At 34.3% G+C, this 24,048-nt stretch overlaps 1 protein-coding gene across 1 annotated transcript in view; it reads right to left on the bottom strand.

The window, feature by feature from the left end:
* The window catches only part of TET2 (tet methylcytosine dioxygenase 2), a 125,191-nt gene that overhangs the window by 84,157 nt on the left and 16,986 nt on the right, over window positions 1-24,048 (bottom strand). Inside the window, exon 2 of the mRNA XM_041758875.1 lies at window positions 3,239-3,383. The gene's annotated coding sequence lies outside the window, so the exon portion shown is untranslated. The remainder of the gene's footprint in view (window positions 1-3,238; window positions 3,384-24,048) is intronic.

Genomic DNA, 24,048 nt, shown 5'->3' with positions numbered 1-24,048 from the left:
AGGATTCCCCCCATTAAGTTAATGAACATATTCATCACCTCACATGTTTACCATTTTGTGTATGTGTGAGAGAGAGAACACTACCACTCTCTTAGCAAATTTCAATTTTATGATATGGTGTTATCAACTATAGACATCACATTATACAACTGAATCTCAGACAACTGAATCTCATCTTATAACTGAAAGTCTGTACCCTTTTGCCAACTATCCAATTTCTTCCTAACTTTCAAGATCCAGGCCACCATTTGCCAGCTTCTTTTGTGAAGTCCCCCTCTGCTTTAGTCTAGATGAACCGTACTATTCCTTGAACTTCTGAAGTTTTTATCTGTATCACTTACTTGACTATATGTGTAAATATTTACAGATAGTATATGATTTAGCTGTATAAGATCCTCTTACTCTGTCTAAATCATTCTGTGAAATCTTTTTACTACCTTAGGTCTTTGTGGCATTCTCTACCTATTCTCTCCAAATGACTTTATAGTCTATTTGTATACTTTCATTTAAAGGTTTTTACTAAAAAAAAAAAAAATAATCTTCTCATGAGGTCTTTCCCGACCACTTCATCTTTAATTACTACCGTACCATCCCTCCAATTTTCTTTTTCTGTCTTAAATTTTTTATGCTTAGTACTTCTTGGTATTTGACTCACTATTACATTTTTATTTATCTTGTTTATATCTGTCTGCCACTCTAGAGTCTACGCTAAAGTACAGGGATTTTTACTTTTTTACTCAGTAATGCATCCCAGTTCCTAGAGTGCCTGATACTTGATAGGCACTCAAGAAATACTTTTTGATTGAATTTATTATTTAAAAACTGAAAGCAGGCCACCTGGATGGCTCAGTGGTTATTTGCCTTTGGCTCAAGGCATGATCCTGGAGTCTAGGGATCTAGCCCTGAATGGGGCTCTCCACAGGAGCCTGCTTCTCCCTCTGCCTATGTCTCTGCCTCTCTCTGTGTGTCTCTCATGAATAAATAAATAAAATATTTAAAATAAAATAAAATAAATTGAAAGCAATGCTAATAATAGTAAATAATAATAAATAAATGCTAATATAAGATTTAGAACTTACTTGTGCTATCCATATGTGCATATATCCATATATGTATATAATCCCATTATACTTATCTATGATCTATTTTCCTCCTTGCCAAATAAAACAAGGCTTGAAGAGGTTAAATAATTTCCCCAAGAACACAAAGCTAGTAAATATTATTAAAAATAAGTCCTGGGATCCCTGGGTGGCTCAGTGGTTTAGCTCCTGCCTTCGGCCCAGGGTATAATCCTGGAGACCCAGGATCGAGTCCCACATCGGGCTCCCTGCATGGAGCCTGTTTCTCTCACTGCCTGTGTCTCTGCCTCTCTCTCTCTATCTGTGTCTCCCATGAATAAATAAATAAAATCTTTAAAAAAAAAGTCCTAGGTTTATTTATGACTGAGAATAGCTCCTAGGCTGAGCTTATCCAAATGTAAAAAGCTAAATACAAAATAATATTCTTTTTTGGATATGAAGGAAGAACTCCTCTGGGAGTTACTTGTGAAATTAATCTCTCTCTCTCTCTCTCTCTTTCACACACACACACACACACACACACACACACACAAATAGCTAATACTTTAATTTCTTCTTTTCTTGTTAGTAATTTCTCTTACATTTTCCACCCAAACTTTGCACTTCCCTCTTACCTCCACTTACTTTTCTCGAAGAAGAAAAAAATTCTGACTTATGTTATTGTAAAAATTCCATCTTAAAAATGCATCTCTGTTCTCATATAAAGGTCAAGTACAGAATGAGTAGCCACAGTCCTTACAGTGAGAGGTAAAGCATCCATTACAGGAGGAGGGGAAAAGCAAAGAATGCTTTATTCATAATTACCTAAGATTTTCCAGCAAGAGAGGGGAAAGAGGAAGTCTATTTTCAGTGACAATGAATACTCTAAAAATATTAGCATGCAAGGGGAAAATTTTCATTCTGAGAGTTAGTAGTGCTGAGTTCTCTTTCCCTTACAGAGGGACTTAAAATTCCCAGGGCAGAGAGGTAATCTAGGCAGATGTAGTTGCCTTCTGTCTTGAAAATGGCAACATCTAGGAATCATGGGAGTTTAACTGAGGACACACTGGGAAGGATTTCTCAGCACCAGGTCAGCCTCTAAGAAGTATCAAGTGGCAGAGTGGATTCTTATATCCTCAGGCCTCTAGAGTGAGAGCAGAGATTACAGCTACATGGGCCTTTTAGAAGATTTGTTATGCTGCATACATAAACAAGATTCAGTGAAATTGCAGCTGAACTACCTGCTAAAAGAGTTACAGAAAAAAAAAAGACTCATTCTTCTTTTTTGAATCTAACCTCCATTTTCTTTCCAAGATGTCCCCATAATTTTAACTGACAAAGTACAGGTAAAAGTACACACAGAATTCATTCTGGTGTCCATCTTAAATATTTTGGAAAAAATATCAGTTATCAGATGTTCCTGACTTCTGTTCATCTATATAAATGGTTATGATTTGATAAATAACCCTTAGGTTGGGATACACATTAGCTGGTTAGTGAGTAGCATTCAGAAAACATTGATTTTTATTAACACTAGCTGTAGAGGAAAAAGTACTTGGAATCTCCCTCTCTGCCAGTACCTTTATTTATATTTTTGGAAAAATCATGTGAAAAATTACATAGGCTTTCCTATATAATTGTATACTTTCATTTTCTGATAGTTCTATGGGACCAAAGCATCATGAAAACTGGCTGATTTAGGCTCAGGAGGTGCTCACTTTTCTGATCAACAAATAACCACAAATAATCACCTTTTTTTGATCCTCAACAAATTGAGACAAAGTCCTACAAGTGAGATAAAAGTGGAGAAGAGAAATACTGTGACAAGTGGTTATAGATATCACATTTTTCTGTGCTTATAGTTACCTTTGAATGGCTATCTTTTTATTAAAATTCAGACATTGAGAAGTTAATGTAAAACTTCTTTTTCTCTAGAAAACAATGTATATACATATCCATCCATACATACATACATACACACACAAACACAGGCCAGCACAAAACTTTAGACATTCATAGATCTTAAAATCTAACCCATGTATCCTAGGCATAGATAATTAAGGTATTCGAGAGACTACAGAGTAATTTAGAGTTGAAGGTTAGAAGACAGATTGCCCATTAAATTGGAAATAAGTTTATACTTCTCAGAAACCAAGCACCAACTGTCCCCGATGTCTTACCAGCAGCTCTATCCCTTACTGCTCCTCCTGGATCATGGCCTGTTGGCTGCTGCTGAGCCCATCTCCTGCTTCCAAGTGTGGTAACTCAACAGGAGTAAGGGCAAGTAGACAATCTTGAGAGGGTTTGATGATGATGTTGGCCAGCCTGGAAAAGACAGAGTTAGAATATTTTTAAGTTAGCTAAAAGGAATAAGACGTACATCTGGTATAAAACTATCATGTCAAGTTTAAAAGGTTATAGATGCCCATTACTGGATATTTCGAACTACACCATTAGTTGTTAAAAAATCCAGAGTTATAGGATCTTTCTCAAAGCAATGAAAACTTCTAAATGCACCATAATATAATACTAACATTTGTAAAGAAAACTTTGCAATGCCCAAAGCATCTCTGCCTAACCAGCAATCCTCATATCTTGATTGTGATTATCAATTAGTCTTGGGACCCACTGGCTTATATTACTTCATTTGCTGAACCCAATGGTTCTCAGCCTTGGTTGTAATAGTATCACTTGGGTGAGAAGCTGAGGCCCCATGTGCAGAGATTCTGATTTGCTGGGCTAAAATGAGCCTTACTCTCCAGGTAATTCTAAGATGTGGTCAGCATTGAGAATCATTAATTTAAAGGCCTTGTACTTACTGAGATGCAGCACTAACTTAACTTATACATGGTGAATGTTTATTCAGAATAAACTATAGCAAGGCAATGTGCTAAATACTATGGTAAAGGTAGAGCATTATAACATGAAGTCCCTTGTGCTCAGGGACTTTAGCTCAAGAGAGTGAATATAGATTTTAATCTGATCACCTAAGAAGATACATACTTTAAAAATATAACCAAAGTAAGGCTTCATTAATCAAAGATGCAGTGAGACCCCTGGGTGCTCCAAAAATAGAGATGACCATTAAGTGAAATTAGGGAGAAAGTTGAATGCAAGAAGAAAGTCTTTTTGAGTTCTAAGGGTAGGGTAAGAGTCAGAGAAAGATAGCATTTTCAGTCAAAGATACAGCTATAAGAATATGCAGTAAATTGAGGGACACTCAAAAGAGACAATTCTGATGAATGTATTTCTATAAAGGAGCACTGGAAGAATCTGGAGAGGCAGATTCAAGCCAGAAGGTACAGTTGGTGATAAATGGCTAAAGAAGTTGCGTCATTTTTTGGGATATCCAGAAATAGTATCTGGAATCATACTAAGAGCTGTTGAAGGCTCATGTCTCAAGGGGTCTTAGTAAATTTACTGGGTTCTTAGTAAATGCCAGACACTGTACTTGATGCACTACATATGTTACCTCATTTAACACAAACATCTGGTGAGGTAGTTATCATTATCCCTATTTTACAGAGTAAGAAGGGAGGTCCTTTAATTTTCTCAAAGTTCTGTGGCTAGAAATAGTAAGCCAAGACCAGACAACATGCTATCTCTAGAAACACAGCATCACAAAAGTTATGCATTAACACTTCGGGTTTTTTAAATTGAGATATAATTCACACACCATAAAATTAATTGTTTTAAAGGTACTGTTCTGTGGGCATCAGCCAAAAAATTGTGCCATTATTGCCACTATCAAGTTCTAGAACAATTTAATCACTCCCAAAATAAATCCATTACCCAGTAGGAGTCAGTCCTCATGCATCCCTCCTCCAGCTAATCACCGTTCTGTTTCTATGTGTTTGCTCATTCTAGATATTTCAAATAAATGAAATCATGCAAAATTGGACTTTTTTGTGTCTGGTTTCTTTTACTTAGCATAGTGTTTTCAAGGTTCATCTATGTTTTAGTTTGAATCAGTACTTCATTCCTTTTTATGGCCAAGTAATATTCCATGGTATAGATATGCCATACTTTATTCACGATAGGTATCTGGGTTATTTCTACTTTTTAGTTATTATAAATAATGCTTCTATGAAGATTCATTTACAAGTCTTTGAGATAGTGGTAAAATATATGCAACATAAATTTAACATTTTAACCATATTTTAAATGCATAATTCTATGCATTAAGCAGTCTTATTGTTGTTCAATCATCACCACCACCCATATCTAGAATTTTTTTTACCTTTCCAAACTCAAACTCTATCCCCCTTAATCAACTAAGGGGGCCTCAATCTCAAGCCCCTGGAAACTGCAATTCTACTTTTTGACTCTATGAATCTGACTATTCTAGGTACTCAAATAAGTGAATCATATAATATTTGTCCTTTTATGACTGGCTTATTTCACTTAGCCAATGAATAATGTCCTCAAGATTTGTCCCTGTTGTAGTACATGTCAGAATTTCTTTCCTTTTAAAAGCTGAATAGTATTCCATTACATGTATATACCACATTTTGTTTATCTATTCATCTATTGATGGGCTTGCATTGCTTCCACCTTTAGGCTATTGTGAATAATGCTGCTTTGAACATAGGGTATTCATTTTAAGTTTTTGTGTGGACATTTTAAATTCTCTTGGGAATGGGATTGCTGAGACATATGATAATTCTATATCTAACCTTTCAAGGAACTGCCAAACTGTTCTGCAAAGTGGCTGTGCCATTTTATATTTCCATCAGCAATGTATGAGGGTCCCCGCTTTTCTTCATTTTCACCAACACTTGTCATTGCCTGACTTTTTTTTTTAAAGCCATTCTCATGGGTATGGAGTAGTAGACGATTTAGCTGTTACAAATTATTACATACAACATACTGGCTTATTGCAGTAGTTCAGATATAAAGCGATGACTCTGAACAAGAGGGTGGCAGGGGAAATAAAATGATCAAGCAGGGAAAGGAGTGGATATTAATAGCACTGTACATGTAGGGAGAAAAAGACTCAATTATAGAAGTTAAACTTTGAGTCTGATTGCATAGTAAAATAATATATTAATCAGAGGTAATTCTAAAAGAGAAATTTGAAGTGACAAAATAAATTCTTGACATGATGTATTTGAGAACCTATGGATTCCAGATAATTATCAGATAGGAGGTCAGGGTTGGAGACAATAAAATATCTTATGTTTAGAGAAAGGGTCAAAGAAGCATTGGTAAAGCTAGAAAAGGGCTATTTCTAAATATGTTTAGATTCCTTAACGCTGGGTTTACTTACGGACCAAACACTGAGGAATAGAGAACAATAGAACTATACGTTTGCCCTCCTGTTTTCTGTTTAAAATACTAATGCAAAACTTAAATAATAAATAATATATTCTTACACTTGGAGCTTTATCAGAACTTCAGCTGTAAGTCCCGTGAGGTGGTATCAGATTTTTATCTATACTTTGAGGCATTCAGGACAGCAGTGCCCTTGGTTCAGAATGGTGTGAGCAGGCTTACTGGTATTGCCCTCTAACGGCTGGCATAAGATCAAGAGGCCTACACAAATGAATGTCCCTACAAGCAGTTATCTGGTTGGCTGGAAACCAGCTGGCAGACTATCAAGGAGAACATGAAGTTCCAGTTTTCTATGCCCCAAACAGCCCCCTTAAAAAAGAAACCATCCCAACAATTAGAATGTATACCCATAAGAGACCACAAGTCTATTGCTACAACAGAGTTCAATGGTCAATGATCCTTGCTTTGTTCAGTTTTGGAAAATCTATAAAATAGTAACATTTAGAAATCAATGCAGTGATGACTCACATATTTGGTTACCTGTTCTGAAAGAAAAGTTTCATACTATTTAGGATGCTATGGTAAATATTCTCAAAGAAAATGCAAAACAGTGTCAGCTTACACACTGAGTTTTCCCTCTGACCTGATATACTGGGATTATAAAAAAAAAAAAAATCACCCAAAGACAAAACAGAATAAACACAAAGGTAACTGTTGGAGACAGAAGTTAAAATAAGAGCCATAGAGAAAAAAAACCTAAGAGAAAAAGCCAATGAATACATTTAAGCCAATGAATACATTTAATTTGTAAATTGTTTTCACTCCCACACACATATCTACATTTTTAATTGAATGAAATAAAGTCAAAGTCAAAGTTGTAATCTTGCTGAAGATAATGTGGTTCAAAGACAGATTTTTCCTTGTTCTTAAAAGTCTATTCTGGTATTTTAATCTTCATCAACATTCACTGTTTCAAAATGATAGTATCTACTTTCTACAATGTTTTCCAGAACGTAGATGAGAAAACAATGATGATAAAAATTGCTAAAATTTATTGAATGCATGCTTAGTCATTTAATCTTCAAAATATTATCATATGCTCAGTCTTTTCCCTTAGCACACATTTTGTATGTGGCAGGCCTCCTGAGCCTGTGCTCTTACCTACCATGCTTCACAACATCCACCAGCTTGTAAGAGATTCAGTGAACAGAATATTTCATTTTGGTGAAAGGTAAATTATTCTATATTTCAAACCCTAGAAGCAGACACTTTCTCTCAAAATCAAAATAACATTTTTCTCTATAAACCAGTTACTCTACCTATAAACATGTATATGTCAGTACAAGCTTTGCAACATGTATAGAAATATTTCTTTGGGGCCTTAAATACATTCTCCTTCCAATCACTTATCAAAAGTCATTAATACTTTCATCACAAGCTATGTTTATCCTGCTGGATCTAGTCCTTCCTTCCCCCTTAGTGCTACTTGTCCATCCTCACTGCATGTCTCTTCAAAGCATACAACAATAGATGCTTCCTTCTGTTGTGATGCTGCCTTGGTTGCTTCCCTGTTCATGTGATTCTCCTCAGGGTCTAAATGGTGTCAGACTGGAGTTCACTAAATAACAGGTTACTGACCTCAGCAGGCTATGCCCATAAAATGGTTTTCCTCCTCCATCCCCCACCTTTGTGTCCCCTCCCATATACTTTTTCTACAGGTAAATGATCCCAACTGTATGGTGCCCAAAGGGAAGTGCTATTTCAGAATGTCAGCTTCTTGGCAGCAATGGCTATTCTATTAATACTTTTTAAAAATCACTACAACAGTTAAAACTCTAAGAAGAAAACTAAAGGAAGTCCTCATGCATATTTATTCCTTGCACTTTCTAACAAAGTAGTGACTCCAAAAAAAAAAAAAAAAAAAAAAAAAAGAATTCAGTGAGCATTTACGGAACAAATTCTACTAACTTAAAAATAATTATACACCAAACAAGGTTGTTTCCAAACAACAGTCAAAACAAACAAACAAACAAAAATTTGAAGCATTATGCAGTTGTAAATCGTTTGGCACAGTATTACCACTTCAAGTAATGATGCCATTATTTAAGAATCAATCACAGAAATGTAGTGGGACAGGTACAAATTCACTTGACATTTTGTTTTTAAAGATTTTATTTATTTGAGAGACAGAGATAATGACAGGGAGCATGAGCATGAGCTCCTAGGAGAGGAGCGTGCTATGGGGCTTGATCCCAGGACTCCAAGATCATGACCAGAGTCGAAGGCAGATGCTTAACCAACTGAGCCAACCAGGCACCCCTCACTAGGTATTCTATGTACATTATCAGATCAATTTTTATACCTTCTAGAAACAAACAAGAAGTTATGATGAAATCAATATTTTAAAAAACCAAGATGGAGAACCCACAGAAGAAAACACTGAATAGAAATCAGAAAAAAAAAAACCATATTGCATCTGAAATAAAACATTTCTATGACATTCTGACACTTACTAATACTTGGCCTCTTTGCTCAGAGAATGGAATATTATAAACTAATAGAGGTGTGCCCAATATCTTAACTCTAAAAAGCTAGCAGAAATATGGTTTATTCGTCATCCACTAAAATAGGAAATACAATTTTGACAACAAAATTGCCATTCTTAGTGTCCAGGCATTTTTGGGATTCTGTCTAGAAATTACAGATAGTGGAAGAGAGGAAAGAGGTAAAGAAAAGAGTATTTATTTTAATGGTTCATTTGTCATTTCCTTTTTTCTTTACACAAAAAATTTTGGGAACTGGCAATTGTATTTATATGGTTCACTGCAGGACAGTAATTTTACTGGGAGCTAGGATGTAAGCTGGATCTTAAAAGAAACTTCTTGGGCAGCCTGGGAGGCTCAGTGGTTTAGCGCCACCTTTGGCTCAGGTTGTGATCCTGGAAATCAGGGATCCAGTCCCACGTCAGGCTCCCTGCATGGAGCCTGCTTCTCCGTCTGCCTGTGTCTCTGCCTCTCTCTCTTGCTCTGTGTCTCTCATGAATAAATAAATGAAATCTTTTTTTAAAAAAAAGAGAAACTTCTCTCCCATAATTCTCACAAACTTGTAAATAAACTAAGGAAGTAGGCAGGTGGAAGATATCACCAAAGTATAAATCCATCTTAGGTTCTAAATCTGACAGTAATCTTCCATAACTTCATGATCTTGAGCCAGCCACTTAAAGAAACTGAGGACTCAAGAAGTCTATAAAATATTAAATTGTATTATCTCTGTTCCAAATCAAACTTAGTCTTTATGATTCTATGACTTAGATACTGTCTAATTTGATAAGGATGGAACAAATACAAATATAAAAAAGGGGTTATTGCAAAAGTGAATAAGGTATAAAAAATGAGCAAAATTATATTGGTAGAATTATCTCAATTTAAAAACACTTATATGAGGGGCACCTGGGTAGTGGGTCAGGTAGCAGTCAGTTAAGAGGCTGCCTTTGGCTCAGGTCATGATCCCAGTGTCCTGGAATTGAGCCCCACATCAGGTTCTCTGCTCAGCGGGGTTCTCTGCTCTCTCCCTCTATGCTCTCCTTCACTCTCTCTCAAGTAAATAAATAAAAAATATTTTTAAAAAATAAAATAAAAATACTTATAGGATATTAAAACTTGATAATAAAAAGTTCTTAAATGTAATATGTAACTGTAAGCAATAGCCACAATGGTCATTACTGATCTGATTTTAAAGAAATTTTTACATGTATATTCCACCTAAGATATACAATGTATATTCTATTCCTTTAGATTTGGCAATTGCGTGTTATAAAGTGGTGTGATGATTTTTTCAGAGTAATGAAGCTGTTACCATGGTTCATTTAAAGTCAATTGTTAATTACATCCATTTATAACAGCCATAGATTGAGGATCAATAACTTGGTACTGTAAGTGCTTTTAAAAAAACTGTTTCAAATCTACAAAATTAACCTAGATGTTTTTATATGAGTCTATTCTCCTTACCCTTTAGGAAAATTATTAGGTGTATACTAACCCCATCTTTCTGTTTCTTTAGGACAGATGGGAAGTAAAACAATAAATTTCTAAGTCATTAATTATGATATAAATGATTCAAAAGCCCAAAGACTATCTTCATGTAAAAATGCTGTAAGTCATACAGGCTATATGAGTCAAGGTTTAAAGCCATTACATTAATAACATCAATACAAACATCAAAGGATCAATGAGAAAAATTCTAATGCTTAATGAGTTGGCAAACTGTATAAAACGAAACTTTATACTATATATAAAACTGCCAACATTTGACTTGTTACTATTTGTAAAAAGCAACATTGTTTCAGTTATAATACTGTCTACATTTTGCATTCTAAAAATTTAAACAAGGAAATTTCATCAAATCTTATTTTTAATAAAAAGGCAAAGAAAGAAAAATGGGAAACTCCACAAATTTCCCAGAGATTCTTTTATTTTGTTCCTTAAAGTGGAATATTACAATGAAAAGATTTCAGAACATAAAGGAAAACTCTGAAGTTACACTTACCAGGACTGTTAAAAAACAAATTATGCATTTTGCAAATTGAAGTATCATTAAGATGATATAAAATATCATAAGATATTCTTAAAAACAGTTTAGTAAACATTAAGTTAAAAAAATAAATATGATTCTCTTGCCATGGACATGAGCACTAATAAAAATATTTAACAGTTGGTATGTTAAAACATGGGTCATGGGGCTGGAGGAGGCTCCTAGAAGCCACATACAGGCCATATATTACTATTTTAGTTACACGATTGTAGGGAGGTCCAGGGAGTCATGCAGAGGGATCCACAGTATAGTAGAGAAGAATACTCTGGCTACCTGGGAAATATTTCAGTAACCATCAGCATAACCACACTCATGTATACCTGCTGCATATCAGCTCTGGCTGTTTGTATAATTCTTAAATATAGATTTAAAAAAGCATTAAGCAATTGTTTACATTTTTGCAAATCTATTACTTGTTACTGAAGAAAATGTTAATCCTTGATTTTGGGAATAGCTAGCAAGCAACATCATGAGGGAAGTTCAGGGGAAGGAATGAAAATTTAAAGATGAAAGGTATTTTTTTTTTAATTTTCAAAATGAAACATTAAAATTATAAAAATATTTTGACATTATTAAAATAATTAAAAAATGAAAATATGAGGTTAAACCTTCAGGTAATGACCTGGATGACAGAATCTAAATATATTTCTCCCTAAATAAAGACCATTAGAATAAAAAGTTATAATCACACTTAAGACCGGAGAGTCATATAAATGGATGAGAAATCCAAATAGATATTCAAATAACAAAATTTGACACAATAGTTTTTCACCAAATTACCATATTCATATTAAGGTGGACTTTCATATATTAAATTTCCTGGAGATAGTGTTCAACTATTGCTACTTAGTAGTTGATCTCTTAGGAACATGCAAAATCATGATAAGGAAGAAACAGTAGCATAATTAAAAAACATCTGATGCAATGCTACAGAGATGTAAGCAGTGGTCTATATAGAACTGCATATTTAGAAAGTGTTTTAAATCATTTTTTATTTGCTAGATCTCCTGAGTGGAACACATAAATCTAAAGAGCAGGAATTTGCTGTTGTTTACTGTCCTCTTGTTGAAAGGGATTAAAAATCACCTAGCAACTTCTGTGTTGTAGAAGCCAAAACAGAATAGTTGGTTGTCTACTACCAGTTCATCTAAAACAGAAGAGTGCAAGCAAGTAGAAAAGCACCATGCTACATTATGGTGCTCTGACACATATTTTTCATCATATGATAAGGTAAAAATCATCGAGAAATTTCCAGGAAAAATAACTCCTATAAAACATATTAAGTGTAACCAAATTGAGAGCTTACAAATCTCAACAACACAGAGACAGAGATACATATACACACCTCAAAAAACAGAAGAATTAACCAAAGAGTATATAGATTGTAGTTTAGAGAGAAGACTCAATAATGGAAACTTTGGTAAGGGCTTTAAAATATTCTAGGTAGAAACAGATATGGATGTAATAATTTATAGAAGCAAAAATTTTATTTCTGAACTTACTTTTATAAAGGCAAACAAGGAATGATTATTAAAGTATGACAGGAGGTAGTTAGGGGAAGCAACTTTAACACAGAGTAATAAATATAAGGATTTGAATCATAAAGATTGATAAGGAGACTATTATCAATTAGAATGTTAAATGCTGTTTGTTATAATGGTACAGAGCAAGGTAAATGATAGAGCATATTAATATTCCAGAAAAATTTTTTGAGTTCAGAAAACAAACTCTACAATAAACCTAAGTTAGCTCCTTGGTAAAACAAAGAAACTATATATTTTAAAAGAAAATGGCTCAATAATTATAGGACATGTGTGCATATATTTTATTTTTGTGAATGTATAAGAAAAGGGCAGGTAGGTCAGAATTTGTATTTTCCTCTATGTATTAATGACTAAGGTTTTGTAATGTGGACAGTGAAAGAATAAAATCACCATTTTTAAATCATCACTGAACAAAGTAGAGTTTAGGGAAAAAAAGGAACCACTGACTTTGCCTTCAGAAAAGAATGCCTGGGAAAAGCCCTTTCTGCCAAGTTGACACAGCTCCATAGGAATCAATATAGAATGTCTTGATTCTACATGGGTTCTGAGTAGATGAGAAGGAAAATGAAAATTGGAGCATCTAACTCCTTATTATATTTGGAGGTGTGAAACTGTCATTTCTAAGAAGGGTCAACTGTCAGCTAATAGGAAAGGCACACCTACTCTAACCTCCAAGAATGAACCAGTAAAAATAGAGAAAGGAAACAAATGAACAATCATTCATATATGCATGTTATTTCAGCTCAGTGGTCATTAAAAACCAAATATGCTGCATGCTAAAAACCTATTTCCTTTTGAGAAAGAGGAGTAATGCTGAAGAACCTAATAGTGGGATAAACTTAATCAGGTCTCACTAGGAATGCAGCTGCTTTACACTGCAGACAGTCTTATAGTGGGATGTCAATCTTCCCTCCAGCAAGTGCCAATGAAATGACTTAACACTCTAGGTTTACGCCAGGTCAGTGTACACAGGTCATGTCCAGAGCCATGAATGAAGTCATGCTTTATCAGAAAGCAGGTCAGAGGTGACATAAATCATGTAACAGTTGACTAAAAATAAGTTTCTATTATAAGCAGTCATTTCCTAAATGAAGAAGATACATACCCTTCATTTTTTGAGGAGTGATTGGGGGGAGATCGTCACATAAAACTGAACCAGTTTTTTTTTTTTTAATTCAAAGATTTTATTTATCCATCTGAGAGGAAGACAGAGAGAGCAGAAGTGTGGTGAGGTGGGTGGTGGGGGAGGCAGAGGGAGAGGGAGAAGCAGACTCCCCGCTGAGCAAGGAGCCTGACGTGGGGTTCGATCCCAGGACCCCCAGATCATGACCTCAGCTGAAACCAAGAGTCAGATGCTTACTTAACTGAGCCACCCAGGCACCCCTGAACAAGTCTTCCATCTTTAACACCCTGAGAAAAGGCATGGAGTCTATAGGTACATGAATTTGGCTGTTAGCATTTGATGTATCACAGGCACTGAACGAAGCCATTTGAATTATGCCTATTAACTGCCTCTGGACATCCCATACCTCCACTTCCACTCACCTTTCTATGAAGGATTGGTGCTCACTGTTCATCGTAAGTAAGGTTATATGTCAATTAAGGAGATTAGGTTATTTTTCCTTAATCTCAGGTTGGAAAACTGAGTGTCAAAAGAGGACGTGAACTGAAACATTACAATTACCCATAAGAAAGAGAAGACATACTTGCATTGCCTAATTTATTTTCTTTTTATAAATGTAGGGTTTTTTTTTCAGGTTGCTTTAAATGTTTTTCATTAATAAGCTTTAGTTTTAGAGCAGATTCATGTTTCCTCTAAAATTTAGCAGAAAGTACTAGTTGTCATAGACCTCTGCCTGTGCACATAGACAATCTTCCCCGCTATCAACATCCTCCATGAGAGTGGCACATTTGTTATAACTGATGAATCTACATTGACACATTACTATCACCCAAAGTCCATAGTTTACATTAGGGCTCACTCTTGGTGTTGTACATCCTTTGAGTGTTCACAGATGTATAATGGCATGTATCCACTACTGTAGTGTATTACAAAATAGTTTCACTACCCTAAAAATCCTCTATTCTCTGCCTATTCATCCTTTCTTACCCCCAGTCTGTGAAAAGAAAACCACACTAATCTTCATATTTTTCCTCTTCCAGAATGTCATACAACTGGAATCAAACAGAATGGCTTATTTAATAGTAAGCATGAGTTTCTCTCCTGTTTTTTTTTTTTTTATTTTTTATTTTTTATTTTTTTATGGCTTGGTAGCTTTTTTTTAAAGTGCTGAATAATATTCCATTGTCTTGACTACCAAAGTTTATTTATCCATTCACCTACTGAAGGACAGTTTTGTCAATTACAAAGAATGCTGCTATCAACACCCTGTGCAGGTTTGTGTGTGAACATAACTTTTCAATTCCTTTGGGCAAATATCAAGGAATGCAACTGCTGGATTGTATGGTAGGGTAAGTATAATTTTGTGAGAAATTGTCAAACTTTCTTCCAAAGTGGTTGTACCATTTTGCATCCAAGGAATGGTTTCTGTTGCTGTACACCATTACCAGTATTTGGTGTGTCAGGTATGTAGTAGAGTATCACTATTGTTTTTAATTTGTGATTTCCTAATGACATATGATGTTGAATATCTATCATATGCTTACTTGCATCTCTGTATCTCTTTTGATGAGGTGTCTGTTCAGGTCTTTTGCCCATTTTAAAAATTAGGTTGCTCATTTTTTAAAAAATTGTTTTGAGAATTTGAAGTGTTCTTTGTATATTTTGGAAAACAGTCCTTTATTAGAGATGAGTCTTTTGTAAATAATTTGTAAATAATTTCTCCCAGTCTGTGGCTTGTATTTTCATTCTCTTCACATTGAAATTAGCAGAGCAGAATTTTTTCATTTTAAAGAAGTTCAGCATAAAACTTATTACTTTTATGAATCACGTCTTTGGTGTTTTTTTTTAATTTTTTTATTTATTTATGTATTATAGTCACAGAGAGAGAGAGAGAGCGAGGCAGAGGACACAGGCAGAGGGAGAAGCAGGCTCCATGCACCGGGAGCCCGATGTGGGATTCAATCCCGTGTCCCCAGGATCACGCCCTGGGCCAAAGGCAGGCGCCAAACCGCTGCGCCACCCAGGGATCCCACGTCTTTGGTGTTGTATCAAGAAAGTAATTGCCATACCTAGGCTTGTCTAGGATTTCTCCTAAGTTATCTCTAGGAGTTTTATAGTATTGTATTTTACGTTTATGTCTATGATTCATTTTGAGTTTAATTTCTGTGACAAGTGTAAGGTTTGTTTAGATCCATGTTGTTGCATGTGGACATCCAGTTGTCTAGCACAATTTGTTTAGATTGTCATTGTTCCACTATATGTCCTTTAGCCTTTGTAAAACGTCAGTTGATGGTATTTATGTGGATCTATTTCTGGGCTCCCTATTCTGTTCCATTGATCTATTTTTCTATCCTGTCAACAGTACTACACTGCACTGATTGTTGTAGCTTTATAGTAAGACATGAAGCTGAGTTGTGTCATTCCTCCAACTTAATTCTTCTCCTTCAATATTAGGTTTGAATATTGGGTTTTCTTCCTTTCCATATAAGCTTTAGACTCCGTTTGTTGATATTTACAAATCCTGATTTTGATCAAAATTGTGTTGGATCTATAAAGTTGGGAAGAACTGACATCTTGCTACTACTGAATCCTCCTATCTGGAAACATGGACTGTCTCTCCATTTACTTTTTTCTCCTTTGTATCTCTCATCACAATGTTGTATTTTTCTTCATATAGATCTTGTACTTATTTTGTTAAATTTGTACCTAAGCATTGCATTTGGGGTGGGGGATACTAATGTAAATGGTAATGTGTTTTCAACTTCAAGTTGCACTTACTAATTGTTGACATATAGGAAAAGTGACTGACTTTTGTATACTAATGTTACTCTTTGTGATCTTGCTGTAATTGTTTATTAGTTATAAATTTTTTGTTGATTATTTCAGGTTTTCTACATAGATGATTATGTCATCTGGGAAAAATAACAGTTTTATTTCTTCTTTTCTAATCTATGTACCTTTTATTTCCTTTTCTTGGCTTATGGCATTAGCTAGGACTTCTATTACTATGTTGAAAAGCAGTAGTATAGAGGGATTTTAGTGGAAAAAAATTTGAATTTCTTATCATTAACTGTGATATTAGCTGTAGGCTTTTTGCAGATGTTCTTTATCAAATAAAGGAAGCTCCCCTCTATTCTTAGTTTGTGAGAGTTTTTATCATGAATAGGTGTTGGATTTTGTCAAAAGCTTTTTTTTGCATCGACGGAAATGATGATGTGGCTTTTCTTCTTCTAACCTGTTAATATGATTGACTCATTAATTAACTTTTGCATGTTGGGCCAACCTTGCATACCTGATGTATGTCTAACTTAGTCATAGTGTACGATTCTTTTTATATATAGCAGGAGTTGATTTGCTAATATTTTGTTGAGGATTTTTACAACTGTGTTCAAAGAGATACTATTCTGTAGTTTTCTTGTAATGTCTTTGTCTAGTTTTTGTATTAGGGTAACGTTGGCCTCAGAATGAGTTAGGAAGTACTCCCTCTGCTCTGTTCTCTGAAAATCTCTCTGAAAGAGATTATAAAGAATTGATAAAATTTCTTCCTTAAATGTTTGGTAGAATTTACCAGTAAACCCATGAAGGCCTGATGTTTTCTGTTTTGGAAGATTATTAATTAATGATTCAATTTCTTTAGTAGATATAGGCCTATAAAGATATTCTAGTTCTTCTTGTGTGAGTTAGGCAGATTGCGCCTTTCAAAGAATTGCTGCTTTTTATCTATGTTACCAAATTTGTCCACAAAGACGTGTTCTTTTATTATCCTTTAAATGTCCATGGGATCTGTAGTGCTGTCTCCTCTTTCATTTCTAATATTAGTAATTTGTGTTTTCTTTTTCTCTTTTAAATAGCTAGAGGATCATCAATTTTATTGATCTTTTCAAAGAACTAGCTTTGGTTTTGCTGGTTTCCTCTACTGCTTGTCTGTTTTCATTTTCACTGACTTCTCTCATTTTTAGGGGTTTTCTTTTTCTTTGCTTTGCTTATTTTTTATTTAATTTGCTCTTTTTCTAGTTTCCTAAAATGGAAGCTTAGATTACTGATTTGTTTATTTTATTATTTTTAAAGATTTTATTTATTTATTCATGAGAGGCAGAGAGAGAGGCAGAGACATAAGCAGGGGGAGAAGCAGTCTCTCTGTGGGGAGCCCGATGTGGGACTCGATCCCAGGACCCTGGGATCATGACCTGAGCCAAAGGCAGATGATCAATCACTGAGCCACCCAGGTGCCCCTAGATTACTGATTTTAGATCTTCTTTTCTAATATATGCATTCAATGTTACAAATTTCCCTCTAAGCACTATTTTCATTGCATCACACAAATTTGATGTTTTATTTTCATTTTCATTTATTTCAAAAAATTTTCAGACTTATATTAACTTTCTTTGCACCTTTTTTTTTTTTTTTTTTAACACTGTGGTCTCAGTCCTCAGACAATGAAATCCTCTGATGGCAAGAAATTCACAAAAATTGAATGAAGTAAGCAGACAGTAAAAACATAAGTAGCACTGGAACTGCATGACAAATCAGTGTCAACCAGAGTAGTTCAAAATATTTTCATATTTGTCTTGTGATTCCTTCCTTCACCCATGTGTTATCAAGTACATTGTTAAATCTCCAAGTATTTGGGATTTTTCAATGGTCTTCTTCTTATTGATTTCTTATTAATTCCCTTGTGATCTGAGAGCAGACAGTATATCATTTCTATTCTTTTAACCTTGTTAAGGTGTGTTTTATGGCACAAAATGTGGTCTTTGTTGGTTAAATGCTTCATGAGAGCTTGAAAAGAATATGTAATTTGCTGTTGTTGGATGAAGTAGTCTATAGACATCAATTATATCCAGTTGATTGATGGCACTATTGAGTTCAACTATATTCTTACTGATTTTCTTGCCTGCTGGATCAGTTCACTTCTGACAGAGGAGCATTAAACTCTCCAATTATAATAGTGGCTTTATCTATTTATCCTTACAGTTCTTTTAGTTTTTGCCTCATGTATTTTGACATTGTTGTTAGATGCATGCACATTAAGGACTGTTATGTCTTCTTGGAGTGGTGACTTCTTTATCATTAAGCAATGCCTTTTTATCTGATAGCTTTCTTTCCTCTAAAGTCTGCTCTGTTTGTAATTAATGTAGCTACCCTAGCTATTCTTTTGATTAATGTTAACATGGTATATATTTCTCCATTTCTTTACTTTTTAAAAAAATATTTTATTTATTTTGGAGAGAAAGAGAGAGCATATGTGAATGAGAGGCAGAGGGAGAGGGAGAGAGAGAATCTCAATCAGATTCCATGCTGAGCCCAGAGCCTGACTTTGGGCTTGATCTCATGACACCGTAATCATGACCTGAGCCAAAATCAAGAGTCAGATGCTTAATTAACTGAGCCACCCAAACACCCCTCCAGCTCTTTACTTTTAATCTACGTCTGTTTTTATATTTAACATGTCTTTTAGACAATATATAGGGGTTTTTTTTGATCCATTCTGATTATCTCTTTTAGTTGGTGAATTTAAACCACTGAAACAAAAGGTGATTACTGATATCGCTGAATTAATATCTGCCATATTTATTACTGTTTCCTAATTGCTGACTTTGTACTTTGCCTGTATTTTTGTCTTCTATATTTTTCTGTTTTGTGTTTTTAATTGAGCTTTTTATATATTTCCCATTATTTTTTCTTCTTTCTTAGCATAGTAGTTACACTTCTTAAACCTTCTTTAGTTGTTGTCCTAGAGTTTGCAATATACATTTACAACTAATCCAAGTTCACTTTCAAATAATACTATATCACTTCTTGGGTAATGAAAATACTTTATAATAACAAAATATTCCTAATTCTTCCTCTTGTCTATCATTGCTGTCATTTATTTCACTGATACACTTAGTACATTATTATTTTGAATGAATTGTTATATGTTAGAATTAACAAAATAAACAAAAGGCTTTATCTTACCTTCAGTTACTTATTCTCCAAAGTTCTTCCTTTCTTTTTATATAGATCAGAGTTTCTGATCTATGTTACTTTCTTTCTCTCCTAAAGAACTTTTTAAAGCATTTCTTGTACAGAAGGCTGCTGTCAACAAATTCCCTCAATTTTTGTTTGTATGAGAAAGTCTTCATTTCTCCTTTATCTTTGCAGGATAATTTCACTGGTTACAGAACTCTAGGTTGGGTTTGTGGGTCCCCCCCCCCCACCTCAATACTTTTAATTTCTCCCTCCACTCTCTTGCTTGTAATGATGTCCCAGGAGAGGTCAAACATAATCCTTATCTTCACTCCTCTATAGGTAAGGTGTAGTTTTCTTCTAACTTATTTTAAGAGTTTATCTTTGATTTCAGAATATGAATATGATATGCTTTCATGTTGTGCTTGCTTTGCTTTTATTATTAATTATTATTATAATTATTATTTGGTATTTATCCTACTTGGTGTTCCCTGAGCTTCCTGGATCTGTGGTTTGGTGTCTGATGTTAACTTGGGAAAATTCTTACTCATTAACGCTTCAAATATTGCTTCTATTCCTTTCTCTCATCTCTTTCTTGTATTCCCATCATGTGTATATCACATATTTTGTAATTGTCCCACAATTCTTGGATATTGTTTTTTTACCTGTACTTTTTCTATTTACTTTTCAGTTTTAGAAGTTTCCAGTCATATTCTCAAGCTCCAAGATTCTTTCCTCAGCCATATCTAGTCTATAAATGAGTATTCTTCATTTCCATCATTATATTTTTTATCTTTAGCATTCTTTTTCTTTCTTAAAATTTCCATATCTCTGCTTACATTATTTATCTCTTCTTGCATTATGTCTACTTTTTTCATTAAAACCCTTCAAACATGAATCACAGTTTAAAAAAAAAAAATTCCCAGTGTAATAGTTCCAATATTCCTGTTATATTTGACTCTGGGTCTGATACTTATTCAGTTTCTGCCTTTTAGTATGCTTGGCAATTTATTGTTTTAAAGCAAACAAAATGTACTGGACAAAAGGAACTGCAGTAAAGGGGCCTTTAGTATTGTAGAGGTAAGGTGTGAAGGGATGGGAAACATTCTGTTGTTATGTGATTAGTCTTTTGGCCAGCTTGTGCCACTGAATTGTGAACTTCAACAGTGCTTCTCAGTGCCAATCACTGCCTCCTTAAGTAGGATAGGATAGCTGGAGGGGTCTGGAGGTACCTGTTTCCTTTCCCCCACATACAAGGTTGGAGGGAGCTGAAGTTGGGAATTTCCCTTTAGGCTCTGGTAAAGTAGTTTCTTTTGAGCAGGCCTTGTTAAGAACAAAATGTTCTGGCTTATTTCAAAATGGTTCTTCTCTCCCCCTACTGAAGAACAAGGGGACTTTTCTCTGATATTTACTAAGGGCACCTGGTAGGACACCTGGAGGTAAAATGAAAGTGTAGGGGGCTTCCTATGACTGAGTTCCCCTGTTTGTTTTTTTGTTTGTTTGTTTGTTTACTTTATGACTTATCCACACTGAGCCTCCAGGAATTTGTTTTACAGTTCAGGTTTTTCTAACCTGGCACTGGTTCCAATGGATGTTTCTACTTATGTGGATTTCTGCTCCAATAAGTTGTGATTCTCTGTATTCGCCTATCTCTCCACTCTTGGGGGCAGTGGTTTGCCTTGTGACCCCATCTCTCGGAGTGAGCTATGAAGAGTTGTTGACTTTTTTCAGTTTCTTCAGCTTTTTACTTGTTGAGATGGTAAGCTCCTTACATGTTAAAGTGGACACTGGAAATCTCAGGGTTTTTTAAAATACATGTATTTTTAAATTTTTAACTCTATGAAATTCTAGTTATATATCATCTTCTTTTCCAAATATGTATTAGGAAGGGCAATACCTATAAGTTCTGTGTGTGTGGTGAGTCATTACTCAAAACAGGTTTTTACGGTGTATAAATATATACATATATATTAGAAAACAGCAGTGGTAAGCTATCTTTTGAGGCCCATGAAATAAGCTGTAGGTTTACCATGGGTATGTACATATATTTGTTCTTTTCTTTCTTTGATATCCCTAAAATTTTATCCATATATGTACTCTAGTGATAGAACAAATTGAAGTTCTAGGTGAAAATGGAATTAGCATATTACATTCATGATTATAATAATTTTGACAATTTGTATGTTGACAGGGAGTTAAAGCAACATAATTTAAACTCTGATTAAATTATAATCCTGTTTATACACCAGTTTCAGAAGAATTCTCATAATGATAGTACACTGACTTCAAAGAGGTTTTAATTTATATTATTAATATCTAAATAAATGGACTCCTGTATTCACTGAGTAACAGAAAATAAATCAGCAAATTTATTTGGATATCCTAGTCTCATCAACTTGGCATTCTCATAGTAAATCTGTCATTTTCAAAACTAGATTTTATTTCCTTTACTTAACTAAAATGACTCATTATTACCTCAAGTTTTTCAATGAACTTGATTTTTTCATAAAAGATTAATACCTGTATTAATCTTATAACTTTCATATATTGTATACAGTAAATAGCAATTTTATGTATATTTTCCTTTAAGGATTAAAGATAGATAAAGTTTTTATCTTTGTTTTGGTATGCAGGAGTGAACTGCCTCTTAAAAACAAAATCTATATTCTTAAGAGGTCTGAGAAGCAGACTTTTCACATCTATTCTCTGAAGGGATATTTAAGATTTGGTTAATGGAAATAAGACTAAAGTAACTTTGCTCTCTGCTCTGTCAGAAAAGCATTATCATTGCATAACAAGATAGTAGTAGCATAGCCAACATAGAAAAAAAACTGCTAATTGCCCCTATTAGTTTCCTTTTTTTTGACCCCTATCAGTTTCATTACCAAAAATATATCATCTACTAGAATACTTTTCTGATGAATACTTTTTCCCTCACTGAAAGAATTTTTTTAATTAGTTTCACTCTTCAGTCCACAAATATTCTCACATTATGAGAAATGTTGCTGAACGTGCGAAGACCATCTGTAAGAAACCCTGAATTCAACCTTAACAGTTTTGAAATATTCCTCATAAACATACAGGCATCTGAATGTAATACTATTTTTTTCTTGAAAGGATATAATGTGGTCTCATAAAACACAAAAAAACAAATATTTATTTAACATCTGCAATATGCTACAAGTAGTCATATAGAATATATAATCTACTATGCTGACTTTTAGGTTCAATGAAATTTCAAGAGTTATTTTGTCCAGCTCCTTCATTTGATAAATGAGGAAATAGTAAACTTCCTGCCCAGCATCACATGAAAAACCACTTAAAGTCAACAATGCCTTTTTGCAATACAAAGCATGCACTAATTCTGTTTGGCCTCTGAAAAAATGCATGCAATGGACATATGAAGGGAATGATAAGCCTTAGAAGAAGATTAGGAAACAGACTTCCAAAAGAGGTAAAGACAACCTTATGAAAATGAATAATGCAATCTCAAAGAGTCTAGTCTATTTTTGTAGGTCTGTTCACAAGTATGAATGTTGCCTTAACCTTTTCAACATCTTGGGTACCACACCGTACTTTTCACTATATAGGGGCAGATATAACACTGGCAGCATAAACCAGCATCTTTTATCAAAAAACAGTTGTAGCTCAAGAGCTACACCTTGCAACAATGAAAAATTTAAAGATTTCAGATGCCTCCTAAGTTATATTATTTAAAAAAAATTTTTGACCTCTGATTTTTTTTCTCATCTTTCTGCCATTTTTGAAAGAACAGAAGATCAATGAGGGATTGCTGGTTTCTGTTTCCTGGTTACATATTATTATGTCGATATAATATATAAAAAATCATAAATCAATTCTCTGATTTCAGAAAGTTCTCTATATTTGGAAAAAAAAGTAAAAAAAGAGCTGCTCTGCCTGTTTGTACTTCATTTCACTAGCATCATTACTCATTATGGATTTCTTATGCTACTAAAAATTTGGAACGAGAATTCTCTAGAAGTAGTGGCCTACACTGAACAAATAAATTGTAGCTTATAATGATTCAGGCACTGTGCTAGATACTGGAGATACCGTTTTGAAAAAAAATGGAAGTAGAATGCCCATACAAATCAATTTAAAATTCTGCAGGATTTTGAATCATTAATAAATACAATAACAGCAGCCAGAAAAATGCACTCAAAATACTATGATTTTAGCCATATTTAAAATGAATAAATAATGTATTTCAAAACCAGTGGAAAACCTGCATATGAAGGATCATCTACCCATAAGTATTTTTCACTATAAAATAAATACCAAGTTCACTTGAACCCATAACTAAGGAATTAACCAAATATTATCTCCTCATGATAGTAGATTCTGAGAGATATTGAAAACAGTGCTATTTCTTATAGCCCAGAAGGGAGCTGGTAGCCACAGAACTGAAAGAAAGGAAGCAAAAGAACACAGGCAGTGCTCATCTTTCAGGAGGCCTGAGCTCCAAAGTCTATTTATAAATCAGTTGTTT

Source organism: Vulpes lagopus, chromosome 6 (assembly GCF_018345385.1).
Source record: "Vulpes lagopus strain Blue_001 chromosome 6, ASM1834538v1, whole genome shotgun sequence".
Classification (NCBI taxonomy): domain Eukaryota; kingdom Metazoa; phylum Chordata; class Mammalia; order Carnivora; family Canidae; genus Vulpes; species Vulpes lagopus.
The sequence above is the reverse complement of the archived record's forward strand: the minus strand, read 5'-3'. Positions and strand labels throughout refer to the sequence as shown.